Source organism: Columba livia, chromosome 14 (assembly GCF_036013475.1).
Source record: "Columba livia isolate bColLiv1 breed racing homer chromosome 14, bColLiv1.pat.W.v2, whole genome shotgun sequence".
Taxonomy (NCBI): Eukaryota; Metazoa; Chordata; class Aves; order Columbiformes; family Columbidae; genus Columba; species Columba livia.
Window position 1 is genome coordinate 5,477,071 of NC_088615.1, and position 17,159 is coordinate 5,494,229.

Below are 17,159 nucleotides of genomic sequence, written 5' to 3' on the forward strand. Positions count from 1 at the left end.
AAGCAATGTGCTGGGGGGACAGGGAGGGACGAGCATCCCATCCCTTCCCCACTGTAACCCCACTTCCTCCCCACACCCTCCCAAATACACAAGTTCAAAATCACCGTTAGCATGTCTATGCTGTAGAATATAAAGCAGAGCACCGTTAGCTTCAGCAAAAAGTTCGTGGCACCCAGCAACTCCCTAAACACACGGCACCCAGCCAGCACACCTTACCTGCCAGGGCACAGAGCCCTGCTGGGATGTGACACTCAAATGGCCGCCCCACTGTCAGGTCCAGAGCCCCAGCCACCCCCAATGGCTTCCAGCTCTCCCCGCTTTCTCCCTGAAGGCTGCAGGCACCCACAGCAGCACCAAACCCAAGCTCCAGCCAGTGCTGTTTTACATTTGATTTGCGCAGGTGTAAACTGACTGGTCAAAGCAAAGGAGAATCAGCTTTCTCTAGCAGCCAAAGGTGAAGTGATGCTCTGTTTCCAGTTGTACAAACTCCTTTTCTCAAAGCTCCCCATGCCATACGAGCCTGCTGCTCTTTGCCTTCCATTCCCTTGAAGGAGATTATAGATTCCCACACTGCTGCTGCAACACAGAAAGCATCAGTTTTCCAGCAAAAGAGAGAATGGGAGAAAAACAAGGAACTCATGATGAAAGGCTACCTGTTCTCTGTTTTCTCTTGCAGTTCTGTGCTCAGACTTCATGCCCGACATAGTTTAGTTTTATATGCAGGTCACTTAGTCATTCTTCTCACACGCATATCAGGGACTGCTGGAAAATGTGGCCATTATCCATCAAATCCTTTGCTTTAGTCAGCTTGCAGTGGAAGAGTAATAGATGCACTTGTATTGTCACATCATTGTCCAAAATGTCAGGGTAAAAAGCCTTGAACATTAACAACTCTCTAAGGAAATCAGTTCTTAAAAAAATAGAATGGGGAGGGGAAAAAAAAGTGAGGGACAGAAAGATGTACAGCATCCCTTTTTATAAGAGATGAGTTACGCAGAAGTGCCCTGACTAGCGGCATGCCAGCCAAGAACCCACGCTGTGATTTTATCTCCACTGAATTTTACACTGTGTATGGATAAAGCAACATGTGCACACCTTGGTTTTAATTTCTAGGATCCAGAATTAAAAATAGCCTTCTCTTGGGACATGATACATGAAAACAGACATATCAGTTTGAAGGGTGAGTGCAAACTCTTCGCAGAGCACTCACATTATGATTCAAACAGTGCAGTGAGATGATAGTATCAGGCAGCACAAATCTTCATAGACAGTAAAAGGGGGAAGGGGAGAGTGAAACCAAAGATGACAAGAACTTAGGATGAAGAGGAGGTCAGGCATACAAACTTATCGAGGTGGCACAGTGATACTTTCCTGACATGGTCAACCGCTATGATCTGCTTTTAAAGGTTTTGCTAAAGTTAAGGGAGAACTAAGCCAAGCTTCAAATCTTTGAAAGCCGAGTAAAATGTAGACACGAACAAAGATATTTCTTTGCTGAGATGCAGGAAGAAAAGCAAGTGGAATGGGAGGGAAAGGACACCCTGTCCAGAAAAACCTGAACGTGAATTTTGGTGACTTCTACTCACTGATTCTTAAAAACATCCTGACCTAGGTCTACAAACCTTGCAGAGGAGCTCCCGCCAGTCCTGGCAGGTTTATGATATTGGTACATATTTTTATATTTGCAGCTACAAGTACACAACATCAAAACCCTAGATAAGGCACAATAAATTTCAGTGCTTTGCCTTATGTTTCCATTGAGTCCCCTTTTTACACAACCCCTGACTGCAGCACAGTGAACACGTCCAATATTTTTATTTGTAAAAAAAATATTAAATAAAGCCGAAATTAGACAAAAATGCAGGAATTTGGCTCAGAGATGAGTAACATCATCAGTTCAGTCACCTATAACAGATGCATCCCTTGCCTCTCCAAACTCAAATGTATGCAGCCTCCCCGTGCAAACTCTGAAAAGGGACTTTTCAACTTGCGTCCCAGCACGGTGCCCCTTCGGACAGGGGAGGCACAGCCACCCCCAGCACCACAACCTCCCTCCAGTTCCTTAATTGGGTTTGTGTGTTACTGATCAGTAATTGATACACAGGAAACAAATGCGAGGCCATTACCGAGTCTGCTTGTGCATACAGATACAGGCAGCTGAATGCGAATCAGCAGCAAATGCTGCAGCCCTGCCGTGCCCACGGTATTTCCAGTACGGACGTGCTTAAAATATCTCAACATAAAGTGTTTCACTTTGTACAAATGATGTTGGTGTGATTGCTCAATGCATTTTCAGAGATGGAAGTGCAGAAGGCTGAGGGGGTCAGATAAAAACCACAGATAATGTGTTATGCAGACCCTAGTCTGGATAAATATCTAGAGAAGAGAAAGAACTTAAGAGGCAACACAATAAGAAATCAAGATCAAGAGGAAAGGCACACGAAGACGAGCATACAGCTCTCCACACATTCAGCCTTTACGGACAATCTTCCTATTTTTTCCCAGGAGCCAAAAAAAACCCCCAGATTAATCTCTGTGCGGAACCTAAATTTGTACTTAGTACCAACTTTGTGTCCGCATCAAATTCCTCTACTGCGTAAGAGGCAACACTGTAAATAGGCTCATTTTTGTTATTTTATCAAATTGTGTTAACTTTCTCTCTGCAGCATTCTCCGTGGCTGGCAACACCGAGACGTGCAGGAAATGTAAATCACTCCCCTTTTGATGTGATAACCATAGCAGTGAATTGCATCTCAGAAATCAGCTCAGGATTATAGCCGATAAGTCGCTGAAAGGCACTTAGCTGTGGCATCGAGCCAGAAGGGGAAACTTCAGCTGGCAGGTCAGTGCAAGGCGGGCTCAGGTCTCGGGAAAGAAGAACAATACATAACATCCAGCTATCTGCGGCTGCACAGACCTCAAAGCCAACAGCCTCAGGGTCAATATATAATTAAAAGATGCTAACAGGTGTTAAAAACAAGTGTGTATTTATGCATGCAAATACATGGAAGAGCTATATTAAATATGAGTTAGCACCTAGGAAAGCAACAGTCAGCAGGCGGTAGGATAAAAAAATATCTATTTGCCAGGCAAATACAGATGTATATATAAACAACCACATTAAAAAATTGCATTTCCTGCATGGAACTATTTGCGGTAGAGAACATTATAATAATAATAATCATGTATCATTTATTTAAATAGTTTTTTAGTTTCAAAGATTGCGAGGATGATGGAATGCAAAAAAGATAATCAGAACATGAAAATAATTGTTTTCCCAATGTTTTATTTTCATGTGTAAATGCCATTGCTAACAGCTACTAGCATTAACCCTGGGCCAGGACTCCACTGAATTCAGTACGCACAAACACAAAAATAAAAAGCTGTCTGAACCCTAAGGAATTTGCAGCTCTAACAGAAAAGAGGCAGCAGATGGATATAGACAGAAATAATCAAGAAGCAGTAGTTAACAAGGCAGGAGTTAGTCTCAGCAACCCAAATCCCTGATTGCCGTGAGCCTCGTACAGGCACCAAAACAAAGAGGAGTTTTGATCATCGATGCCCCGCAACACGTGGAGCTCTGCACATCCTTCATGTTCGCCACCGTGCTTCATCTGTCGCCTCCGCGTTTGCTGGCAATCATGTCTCATTCAGTCACTACACTTTGGTTTTTAGCATGAAAACTCTTCGGGCCAAAAGCTGTCACATACGACCTCATCCCCAGCAGTGTGCATAGTAGGGCTCAAACTGGTCATAGAGACATAAAACCATTTATGAACAAAATGGCTCATCAATAACAATGTTTAGTAATAACTAATCCAACAGAGTATGAACATGCATGCACACAAGTCTAACGTCACAACTGACACACACAAAACCCGCTTAAAACAAGAGGCATCCATCAATATTTGAGTAATAGCGCCTTCTGATCACTTTTACTTAGTCCACGCGCCTCTTGCTCTAAATCTGAACCATGCAGAGGAGAGGAAGAGTGGCTGGCACACAGTGATCTGGTGAAACTAAGTCACACTCGCAGTAAATGCAGGTATTATACCTAATCTCAACCACAACCTCCAGAGGCACCACATTACATATGAGAGTAACAAAAACCCGTCCAAGAGACAGCTGGATGTCTATGACAAACAAGCCCCATAAAAATATTTAAAACATCCTAAACCAGTTTTCTCTAACAGAGACAACATCTGCAGGGCACAACATTCCTGCTGGAAGGTTCTGTTTCAGCACATTTGCCTCAATGACCTCCTTACTGCTGTACCTTTCAGACTAATTTTAAGCCAATGAAGTATTTAATTTGTATCACCAAACCTATCTTTCATGACACATGACCATTCCACACGGCTTTCAGGTTCTGAGACGCTTGAAAGAGATGGGAAAATAAGAGACTGCTGTACAGCATCAATCCATTGTGCTGCAGTGAGCAGCAGGGACCCAACCAGCCAAGCCGCTGGGGGCTGTGAAGAGCTGTTTCCCTTTCAAAAGCTTATACTGAACACTTTTTAAGCTACTAATATTGTCAGTGAGGTCTCTATGGAATAAATCTTCAAAACAACTCCACCTGCATAACAAAAAAACCAAACCAAATCAAACAAACAAATCTGTCATGGAGTATTTTATATCTGTGCACCACGAACACCATGAACACACATCTTTATAGACAGGATTCAGATCTTCACAATGTCTTTGTATTTGTTTTTGTTTGGTTGGTTTTTTGTGTGTTTTGGTTTGTTTTTTATTGTATATTTTTTTCCCCTTGGACATCTCCCAAAACCAAAAGCAACCAACAGAAAATACTGCATAGAGTCAAAGTTTGTGGAGACTTCACTCTACACAGGCATTTTCCTTATGCATTAATCACTTTACTTTTTCAGCAAGATATAGTAAATTGCGAGGTAAGAAGGCAGCTCCTACATAATGGCACACTCAATAAAGTGTTAGCTGCTACTTCCATGTTCAAATGGCCAATGTGAGAAATTTTCCAATGCAATTCAAACCTCAAAAGTGGAAAGTAAATAGCATGTAAATGGACCTCGCTTGCTCTTAAATCACTGTTAGCAAATTTGAATCTCTAAGCATGGTAGTTTCAAATCAGGCCTATTTAACTTGCAAAGGTAGGTCAGGATTTATTGATCACCTCTAATACTTATGAATGCACTCTTAAAAAAATGAGAGTAATGAGGAACATAAACACATAGCTCCATTGCTAAAGGCTCACTCGAAAAATATGGGATAATATTTACAGCCTTCAAGCTATGCTGTTGGCTGTGCCATTTCTATACACACCAGAATGCAGATTACAGGCTTGCTAGTTCATACTGGAAAGGGAGAAAAAGAACCCCACTGGTGTAGAGGTGGATTAGTATTTGTATTTGTATTTACTAAAAGCACAACTATTAACTTCCAGAATACAGTCACAACAGCACAAGTCCATTTACCTCTCAGTTATTATTCCTCAACCTTTTTTTTCAATGCAACGTTTTGCGCCTGGATTTTCTACTCAGAGTCCTTTCCATGCCCTGAATTTTGAACTACTAACAACTGGTGGCATTATTCCAGTTGCTGCAGAAATAAGGCAGACTTATTTATATTATGGCATCACCTAAAGGTGCCTTTAATTAATCAGAGTTACTTCTACATCTCTTGGAGAAGAAGCACGTTTATAATTATAATACTGATGATGTTTTTAAATACACAAGTGCTGACTATTTGAAGAACTTAGATTTTAAAGGAATGAGATGACAAAGGAAACAAATATCTGTGATCTGGCTAAAGGCAAGTGGTCCACTTTTTAGCAGAGAAATATTAGAACACCAAAATAAAAATAAGTGCAGCACCTTCCACCTGTATGTACAAGCACAGACCGAACACAATGCAAGATCTAGATACACTTTTACTTGATACAGATTTGTGCTTTCCTATTCTAGCATTTTATAAAGGATTTCACTTACGAACCACCTCTCAGAAAAATGAAAAGTATTTTTCCATGCAAAACTGAACATGATTTTCACTTTGTTATTTTTCATACCATGCTAAAATAAAAAGCACAATGGAATTTCAATCGATGTCTGACATATCACTCCCATTCTAACTATTAAATACTTATTTTTATGGCCTGACAGAGATTCCAAAGATAATATTTACAGACACATAAATGCATAAAAAACTAGTGCAGTTAATGTTCTAGAACAGACACGGGATTTCTGGGGTTTATTCTACTGCAGATTTCTTGTGCAACTCAGACAAGTTTCTTAATCAAACCTTACACCCGGGCTTCCTCCTCCACCTAATGAACAGATGAGCAGCATAAATGGATCGCTGCCTAAAACAAGCTCTGGAGCTATGCTATCAAATAGTTAGAAAAGCCAATAATAAATAATATAAAACCCCATCATCAACTTTAGGCAATTATCAAATGTTTATTAGCCTCCAAAGTGAAGGCTAATAAACCTGCTTATTTTAGCAGAGAAGGTCAAATTACCTTAATTGAAGTTGGTAAGTGTTCAAAGATGAACAGCTATGGCCTCATTTGCTTTTAGTTATTTTTGATGAAATGTCAGCTCAAAAAACTGAAAGAGACTTCCTAGTTATTTAGGCAATGTGAAACTTGGACAGTTATTTTCCAAGAAACATGGCCTGCCTGACAGGTTTTAAATGAATAAAAGTGATATTATTACAATTATCATTAGAAGAAGATGTCCCTCATCAAAATGTGTCTGGATTTTAATTGACAAGGTCTGGGTTAATGCTGTGAAAATGCCAATGAAAGCAAAGCCTGTGGCTCAAAATAATTGTCAGTACTGAGCAACCTCAACCTCTAACCCACCACAGATTTATCACTCTGTGCACACTGTACTCATGACAAGAAACGTTTGAATTAATCATTAACAACTAGAAATTCCTCCCAGAGAGAAAGCAAGCAGAGCGCAGGGCTTCCCACCCCCTCTCCCTTGCTCCTGAGCCAAGGAGAGCTGCCTACCAGCCTTCGTAATGAGAAAGACCTGTTGTGTTGTTTCACAGCCTTTTCTTTTGAGAGCACAGCAAGGGAAGCTTTCAGTGGTTCTAGTAGTAGAGAGACATCAGTCTAAGCAAGACACAGTGCAGATATGGCAGGACATTCTGTCCTCCTACCTGCCTGGCCACCCTCCTTGACCAGCTCCAGCATAGCCACCAGGAGCATGTGGCCTCCATGGAAGAGGGGAGGGTGCTGCTGTGTGACCATGTGGGGTCAACATTTGAACACAAATCCCAACACAGAGGGGCTAAGGGTCTTCCTTATCTCCCCCTCTCAAGAAGGGTCAGCACTGTACACAGTATGCTTGTCCTCCAACCCAGAAGACACCTGGTGCTTGCCCAAGGCGCAGATTGCAACTCGGCACCCCCAGCCCCATCCTGCTGCCATTTTTTCATATGGACTCATCCCAAATGGTAACACCAGTTTCTAGTACACCAGACTATGCAACTGAGCACCCACCACTTGGGCTGTCCCACCAGTTAATTCAGGATAGGTCCCAACATGGCCACTGGGACATATCCATCTGGAGAATAGCCCAGAGAGCTTCCTCTGCAGTGGTTGTCATCAGTCACAGGGCAGTGGGCCATATTGATACAGAGACCAAAATCCCAGCAGAGAAACCAGCAAAGACTGAGATCCAAGCACAGGCACAGCATGGTGGTCCTCCATGTTTTGGTGGCACCCCTGGGGCACCACAACAGTTCAGAGACAGACTTACAACCTCCCTAATTGAGTCACAAACTCAGTAACGCTTTGGATGGTGCCCTCAGCTGCAGCAACAGTCAGCACCACTTCTCCCATCCACTCTCGGAAATAACATGCAAAGAGGTCTGTAAAAAACTTCCTGAATTTTCTTTATTTATATTTTCTCTACCCCAGCATCCTGGCACAGACCCTCCAGAACATCACTGGGCAGGAGAGAATCTGAGAGCCTCCAGTACCTGACATAAGGTCTGGCAGGGTAATGGAATGGTCCTAAGCCTCACAATGCCTTTTACAGTCTTTACTCAGAATGCTTTAGTTCTCAGCTTCTCCATCTGCACCAGTTATGGCTTCATCACAACACAGCTTGAGCGCACATCAACTTGTTGGTCCCCTGAGCCCAAGTCTTTATACACCATCTGATGCAAAACTAAAGGTTTCCTTCTCACACAACATTAAAACTGGAAAGCACAACAGCATTAGGAAGAAAATAACAGGGAAGTCTCCAAAAATGGCAGGGGCCAGTTCCTGAGGTAGGAGAAAAGGCATATGGCCACTAATATTGAAAGGCACCAAGCTTGTCTGGGGAGATATAAACGGAGCTACTTAGCCCACCTAGTAGAGAACGAGAAAAAGAAAATAAAATCTCCTTGTTATTAACTGACTAGTCAGGAGAAAACAACAGACGGTGTTTGCTGTGCTGAAGGAACAAGACGCTGCCTTGCTCAGAGGTGCCAGTGCCAGTAGAGTCTCTGCTGAGCCCTTCCCAGTTACCTGGGAGGCAGCAACAACCAGGGGCATTAGCCCATCAACAGAAACGCTGCTCACTTCACCGTCCCTTTTCTCCCAGAGGCAAAAGGCAGCCATTTCTCACCCCACTCACCTCCAGTGACCATGCCTTTCTAAGTTTTTGCTGTTTTCTATGTATTGACCCTAGAAACTATAAGCTGGAAAGCTCCCATGAAATGATGCCAACAAGAACTCTCCATTCACAGCTAACACTTGGCTGCACACATTCTTTCTTTTTTCCAAATGTTTTCACTACGTTTCAGGTTCCCTTCATTAAACATATTCATAACTATTTGCAGCATATCTAAAGAACTTGTACAACAGGTTTCTGCTTCCAAATACAGGCTACTGGCTGCAAAAACTCAGCATGACAGCACTAGAAAGAGGTTTGTGTCGATCAGGAGGTAGAGCTCAGAAAGAGGAAACTGGAAGCCACACCATCATGACTCGAGTCAGGTCCCACCAGGTAGCAGTTTGGCCCTTTACAAAATCCTAGGTATTTCTTAAAGCATCACCCTTCAGTTAACCACCAAAGTAGTCAAGAGCTGTGAGCACTTTTCATTATAAAACTGTGCAACATGGAGACTTCTGGTACCTTAACTGAAAACTTCAACACCATCAACGATTTTTCCAGTCTAAAGAGACACTTAATACAGCAAAGTATCTCAGTAACACTTCATACCAGTTACTGCTATGACTTTCCAAGGCTGTTTCCATTGCACACTTATATATCCTTTAGACTAAGCAAAGGCTTCATTGAGAAATGTTACAACAAATGCTCATTTCTTTAGCTAAGCCCCAAATAGTCACAGAAGTCATCAGGGCTTTCCAGAATCCTAACTCTGGTTAGTTAGTGCTGGTTCTGCAGTGCTCAGCTTGAGCTAGCAGGACCCTGCATGCAATTACGAGACCAGAACAGCCCCTGAAGTACACACAGTGCCAGAGCTCCCAGCAATTATTTCTGTGATCCTTAAGACTGAGGTTGTTCAGAGATAGAACCACTCCTTTAGGTAATTACATTCCCAGGGCTCCACATTGCCTGTCAAACTTTCCCCCCTCCACATCACCGGCCAGTTTCTGTGGATCATTATGAAATAAATATGTCATCCTGAAGGATGAAAATATAACAACCTGTAGCTTATCTGAACCTGAATGTTACCAAGTCATGACTATAAAGAAACACAAAATCTTGCTTCCTGACTGCATATGGAACATGGGTGACCTTCAATCACACACACAGGCCTCTATCAACTCGGATGCACAATTAAGTTAACATTTGTCTAACAAAAAGTAAAAAAAATGGCTATCTGGATGGTGTCACAGCTGCAGGCAAAGTAGAGAAGGCTCTAGAGCATCCCAAGTGATCAGTCCACATGACATTCTCCACTAAGCTTTGTTCTGGCAACATTCCCACTGTTCAAGGAAGGAAATACAGTATTCTCCTCCTTTTTTTCCGTGAGGCTGGATGTAAAGCTTGGAAAGCAGAACTGCCTTAACCACATGGCAGAAGGATGGTAGCTCATAATTAATTTTCCACATCAACTGTTGGCTGCCCTCCTCTTCCTCTCTGCTAGACTGCAAACTGCCAGTGGATAGTTATCCAAAGAGCAGACATGCCATAGAGCAAAAAGCATGATTAATATTAGCTAATACTATAGAGTGTGTTAGCCAAAAATAAGAGTTAAGTGAGTCTGGGCACCAGTGCAAAATCAGCCCTGCCTGAAGCTGCTTATCATCTCGAAGATGCAAAAATGAAGGGGATAGAAAAGCAGGATAGGGAAAGCAAGACAGATAGGAGAAGGGTGCAAGCAGATATGGAAACGTGTTCTCAGGAGAAGGTTTTGAACCAGGTAATTTCAAAGCATCTGCAACCCAAAAACATGCCCTTTTCCAGCCCAGTTGGACTCTGCCCAAGACATGGCCCATGGGCTGCCAAGTAGGAGCTCTCCAGAGGACAAGGGGCTCCAAACTGCTACATCTTCTGAGAGAAAGAAGCCGTACTCCATTCAGACCTTGGTTACCACTTTCCGCTCCTTCGTCTCCAAATTTCTCCAAGATCAGAGGGCAAAGTAATTACAAGGAGGTCGTTGGTCCTCACAGGAGAAAGGTCTCCAGAGGAAAATCAATCACTACTTCATCATGCTCTCTGAAGCAATGCTACAACCTCCAGAGTGCAGAAGGCAGAGTCACAGGCTGACAGTCCAGGAACAAGCCCATTTATATGACTTTGAGCAGACCCGTTGACTTGTCAGTACTCCAAGAATACAGGTAAAGAACTATTTATTATATTGCTGTTCTGTGACTGATATCTTAAGAATCTCATGTTAGTTTTGGAGTTTCCTATTTTCTTTCAGAAATTCAACTCGGTTCTGCTGCTGCTATCAGCTTTTTAATTCATTTTACACCAAGATATTTGCTATCGGAAATTGCGCTTTGATATGTGTCAGGCTGATAGATTCAATAAAAGCCCTGTCAGGAATCGCTGAGTGAATAGGGTTGTGGAAGTGGTGTCATCAAGGAAATTGATACATTAACAGCTAGTCTGCTGATCTTGCAATAAAACATGCAAACATAATAGCCATTTTATTTCCTCAGCCTCACAAAATAGTTCAGAGAAACACTAGAAAATATTTGCATTAGTATTATTCACATAAACAAGCTCAGTATGCTCTCTGATAAAAAGCATCTGTAAAATGCAATCCCACATGCTGTCCTGTTTTCCTATTTGGTGTGCAAAATTCAGTCAAGAAGAATAAAGAGTTTTCTCAAAATAAAGCTTTGAATTTAACTTTGGGAATTGAAGCAGACATCTTGTCACACTCCAACTGAATGTTTCCTTCAATAATGTAGGAGGACAATTTTACCGACGCATTTTTACCCACAGCCAGCAGTCCTGCACCCCTCACCAAGCCACTGGAAAGCTGCATTAAAGTCTTATTTTGACTTCCAGACCTAGAGGCATGTAGAGTCTGTGTTTGTTTCTGATTTTATAAGTGAAATCACATAAAGAAGACAGATTTGAAGAGAGAAATAATAAATTGTTATTAGACTGCATGATATAGGGAATGAGAAAAAGACACCTGCCCACTCCTCCACAATAGGTCAAGAAGGACTTGAATGTACTCAACTTCATCTGTATCAGACCATCATGGCTGCAACTCTACCTTTGCACTGTCCTGTAACACACAGAGATTTTGTTAACTTGAACTGATTTACAGAACATTGGGGAATGGCAAAAAAATGTGATGTTGAGATTTACCTTTAAAAAAAAAGAGAGAAATAATATTACAGCCCAAACAAAGCAAAGGGAAAAGTTCCAAAGCAATTAATCTGAAAAGGTGAATTACATTGAGGTTTTATGTCCATGTAATGAAGACTATTAATTGCTACGAGATCCATAAAACACATTAAATGAACAAGGTTTTTTACAATTCTACTTGCAAGATAAAATTTATTAACTATGTTTAACAGCTACTTAAAATTTTTCTCTTACATATTTATTAAATGTGCTTTTTCAGCAGAACAGAGCATTTTACTAACCAGATTCTACTAATCTAAAGAATGAGCAATTTAAGAAAAATACATTACTCTATATGTTATCTACAGTTCTGTTTAAAATAATTTCTTCCACAATAAGATTACCATCACCACAAATGCGCAAATGCTGCTAAAAGGGAATCTACTTGTCTCACACAAGCAAACAACATTCTGCTGCAGAGATGAATGAGTTCAGCCAACCTTGTTTGGACACGTGTTGCCATTTCCAGCAGAGATATGGAGCAAAAGTTGGTCCTGATGTCATTTTGGTGCTACTGTAATCACTTAGTTAAAAACCTCTCTGCTTGGGAGAGAAAGACGCATGGAAGAAACCGGCTTAGATGGGAGCAGTGACCTCAGACAGATCCATATTCAAATCTCATGCTTTGCCCCACAGACCCAGCTGCTCAGCCAAGGCCATCTTCATGCATCCAGCTGCGGGTAGGAGATGCACCTTTTGCACTTGTGATCGCATTCAAATCAGAGACACACACTTATTGCTTAAAAGTGACCCTGTTCCTTATTCATCATCTGTAAAATGGGGATAAGTAACATTTCTGTCTTACAAGGGTATCATGGGAACAGATAAAGGTGACAGCAGTCAGTGATTCTGGGAATATTGCATGAGCCTCCAAAACAAAGAGAAAGGATATAAAAGGGTCTCAGCTACTTGAATGAACGGCAGCACTGTTGCCAGCTCTTTAGCACCATCTCCTCAATCTGTAATGCTCTTTTAAAAGATCAAGTTTCCATAAATGTGAGCTTTCCTTAAATAAGAACAAAGTTTTTAGATCTGATGGTCACAAAGCAAAATGTGAAAATATATCCAAAATCCAGCCTGGAGTTCAATGCCTAAATAATAGTTGTGCATAAATCAATTGCAGGGAAAATGTTCTTTGGCCTCAGAAACCATGAGGTTCTACAAAGTCTTGCACAACCCCTGCACTGGAGTTACTACTCATGCTGCAGCCGGAGATGTGAACCTGAGACTGAGAGCTGGACTGACTCAGGTGGGAAGGACATGGGGAGCTTGTGTCACCATCATCCTGGCAGGGTCAGCACCACAGTGCCACCAGCAACCAGCTGCTCTGGTGCGGATCCTCACATGTTCTGGGGCACCCTGCACACCCAGCAAAACACACACACTCACTGCAACATGATTTACATGCTTTCACCTACAAATCTCACACAGAAACGGGATAAACAAATAGCTGGGCTTTCTACATTATAATAATGCAAAATATTTCTCTGCAACAGCCAGGAAGCCCTCTTGATAATGAAATACCTCTCCTACAGCTTTCCCCTTTAGGTATTATAATCACAAGAGCAGCAGCTTGAAAATAAACAAAAGTGAAGATGACAACAAAAGCATGAGCAAAGTTTAACAACCTCCTCTTCTAGAAACCAGGAGCCACCAGAGCAGACAGAGAAAAGGAGTAAGCGCTGCAGCAGTTTTAATGATGGGAACCTCTCCCTACCTGACACCGGTGTTGTTTTCTTGAAATGCCTGTACAAATTAGCAGCATAGGCTGCAGCTGGAACACACCTTTCTTGACCCTCAACATGTAAAAGTTAAGGACCTAATTTAAGCTATTCTCACCAATCTTTTCTGCAGTTGCTGGAGATCGGCAGCCTCCAGACCAGCAAAGCTCTGCTGAGATGTGACAGTTTGAGCCTACAGTTTCCAGAGGTGACACTACCAATGCAACCACACCAAAAGCAGAAGAAAGAACGTACACTCACCTGGATGCCTCATATTTTCTTAGAGATTTTTAAGAAAGCCTTGACTTTTTTTTCCTGTTTTTCTTCCACTAATACCAAGTGCAGGTGTCACATTGCTGCTGTACTTTTCTCAACAAGACCACACTGCTGATTCAGTCATGAAGGAGAAGTCAATGCCCATGTGTTAAATGAAAAAGGATATAGCATCATATGATACTATTCTACTGATATCTCGGAACCAACATTTTAAATTTTGGCGGTTTTTATCAGCAGACTTTGCCTCTACAGAAATATTAATAACTTGGTAAAGATAAAAGCAGTTGTATAATTGGAGGCTATATCACCCTAAATGCTTCTACACTGCAAGCTTTGCCCACAAGACATTCCTCAAGTCCGGGCACTCAGCTTTTTGTTTAAAGATATATCGCATATTGCTTTGCTACAATCACAGCATAACCAGGTCAATATTTGTGTGGATATGAGAGCCTCCGCACACAGAAAAACATTAAGTGCTACACACAATTATGCAAGAAATTGGTATTATTTCCATCCTTGACAAACAATGAGAATATACCAAGGAAAGTACAGAGATGTATTACAAATGGGTTACTTCCATGTCATTTATTTTTTTTCCGCCTTTGCCCTCTGAACTGCAGACATTAATGAAAAACAAGAAATGGGACTTTAAAGTCATGGATGCCTACCACCAAGCATACATCACCAACAGCAAAACACAACCACCAGCGAGGATTTTTTTCAATAAAACGCTTGACATAAACACACACAGCCCCTCAAGCCCAAGACATTAAAAACACTTCACTCTTCATTAATGCTCTCCAAATTCAGGGAGAACAAAGGCTCTTTACGGAGAATTAGTGTGGCACATACACAGCAATAAACATTAAACTTGTTAATTTTTCTATTTCCCCATATGTAGATATTCAGAAAAGAGCAAAAAGAGCAGGGAAAAAATACATACCTTACCAAACCTGAATGCTGGACACAACTTGTTTCAGAGCAACATTGGTGGGAAGGTAAGTTCCTCAGGCGACCACCAACCACAATTCCTTTCCGAGCTCCCCAGCAGCTCCAGCTCCCCCTCGTCCGTGTCCCTGAGGAAGATACAGTGTCCTCCGGTATTTCAGAGCCTCAGCTGCAAAAGATGCTGTTCAGAAAAAGGAAAGACAAAAAGGTATGGCATTAAATTCTAGGGTCAGTTGTTTGGCAGATTCAGAACAGAACGTAAGACAACATCGGATAGGAATGAAATGTCAAGGCAGGACCAAGAGTCTCTGACAATCCATCATGCGTGGCACCTTCAGAGGGCAATCTCTGAATTCAAGAACTGTGGTGCAAAGCTACTCTTGCTTTACAGCACTTTATTAGTGTCCCCACACCAGGAAACAAATGCCAGCCCAGCTGCTTTTTATTCCAGTCTGATATTGTAATAAGTAATACACTTCTCCATAGGGAATATTTTAATTCATTATGATGTTTCTGCAGAATTACAGGACTTTCATATTAAAAGCAGAGACATATTCTTAATACTTAGCACTGTTAAAATTGTTCTCATTCAAGGAATTAAAAGCTCCTCAACAGGGAATCACACTAGGACCTTACAGCTGATGGGAGGCCGTGACTGTCAGCCCAGAGTTCCTGAAGTTCAGCCTCCAAAGCAATTGTCAGACAGATAAATGGCTCAAGGTTTTCTGGGAGAGTGAGGGCTCAGCATCACCGCATTTTCTAGCCCACTATCACTGCTGGACATGGTCATGTTTCTGAGAGGTCAGAGCCTGGCACATGGGACACCCAGGTGAGAAGAGACTCATGGAGACAACTGCCCGGCAGGAACCAAAAACCTCAGACAAGCACTGGGAAGTCCAGACATTCATCACTGTCATAGTATTAATCATCCCTAATCCCTAGCATATGGGAAAACACCCAAATGACCATCCTGCCCCTACCCAGACAACAGAGCATGCAAAGTTCAACCAGGCAGAGCAGCACAGAGCAGGTGAGGACCAAGCAAGGAGCAGGATCCAACCTCCTCAGCTCGGACACGTACAGACTAGGCAGCTTGTGTCCTTACACTAGGCTCAGAGACTCTTTTCTAACTAGCTCAACACAGCAGCCGTGAATGTACTCGAACTTTGCCTAGAAATGAAAATAAATAAATAAATAAACAGAAGAAGAAAAAAAATATATACTGACTTATTTATACCTTACAGGACTCTGACACAGGAGAAAGACTGTGGCAGCTCAACTTACCACTAAATCCCATTATATCTTCACAAAAAAAATCCTGTACCCATGAACAGGTCACAGCTATTTGGAAAACCAATTAGCGTTTGGGCTTACGAGAGGAAGACTTCAGCTATCAGCATGTAAAACTGCGCACACTGAAAGTGAGCATCACACTGCTTTTGTTTTGGTTTCTTTGTTTTAATATATATATTATTTTTGCTGAAAGGCAACATAGCAAGCATGGTCACACAGATCAGAACAAGCAAATATATTCACTTCATTTAGAACTAATTACTTCACTGGGCCTTCTGTAAGTGGTTTATGTTACATGCCACACCTAAAGGCTCTAACAAGTGGAACAGCTTGTGAGATACCCACAACAGGAGCCAGGATGGCAAAGCCCAGCCCTGCATCTCTTGGTTCACATTTTCAGACCTTTTTCTTCTCTTGAACTCAGACATGAAGGACAGAAGTGGACCTGCACCGCTCCTGTCCCCTTCCAGGCCAGCCATGAAAAATCAGACTGCCAACTGAAACGGCTGCTGAATGACTTATGGGTATAGAAATGGCTGATGCTGCAGTAGTTTGATCTGCAGGTAACAGCAAGACCTAATTCTACTGCTTTTAAGGGATTTCTACCTCTGGAGACCACAGTTACAATTACTTCTTCATTTTTGCTCAGAAATAGTCACGAAGAAAATCAGTGCTACCTTTTTGTGCATTAACTACAGCATCAGCTGAGTTGAGAACAACAATAGCTTGCAACGATGATCTAGTCCTAAGTGCAGGAGCCTGGCTTCAGGTTGGAAAAGATGTGTTTTTTGGAAGCTTCTATTTAGTACAGCTTGCCAATGCTCATCAGAAGCAAATCTCTTTGGTAAGAAGCTGGCACACTGCCTTAATACGCTGCTATGCATGTGCACAGAGTTTTTGTACCGTCTGAATTCCTGCACTGCTGGGTGGATCATAAGTTACAGCACAGGCAGAGCATGCACTGTGCACTTCCCTCACTCCCAGCCACTACCATTATGGGAATTAGAGCACAACAGCAGCAAGCTGGAAGATGTTGCTGCCAAGCCTGATCCAGACTGAAAGTGCAGAGTTCTATGAACATGCAGTAATGTGGGAGGACGGG

At 42.0% G+C, this 17,159-nt stretch overlaps 1 protein-coding gene across 6 annotated transcripts in view; it reads right to left on the reverse strand.

Moving 5' to 3' along the window:
- SGCD (sarcoglycan delta) overlaps positions 1-17,159 on the reverse strand; it is a 326,687-nt gene that overhangs the window by 194,056 nt on the left and 115,472 nt on the right. For all 6 annotated transcript variants that reach the window (XM_065029705.1, XM_065029700.1, XM_065029701.1 and 3 more), the window contains one exon: positions 14,760-14,945. The gene's annotated coding sequence lies outside the window, so the exon portion shown is untranslated. The remainder of the gene's footprint in view (positions 1-14,759; positions 14,946-17,159) is intronic.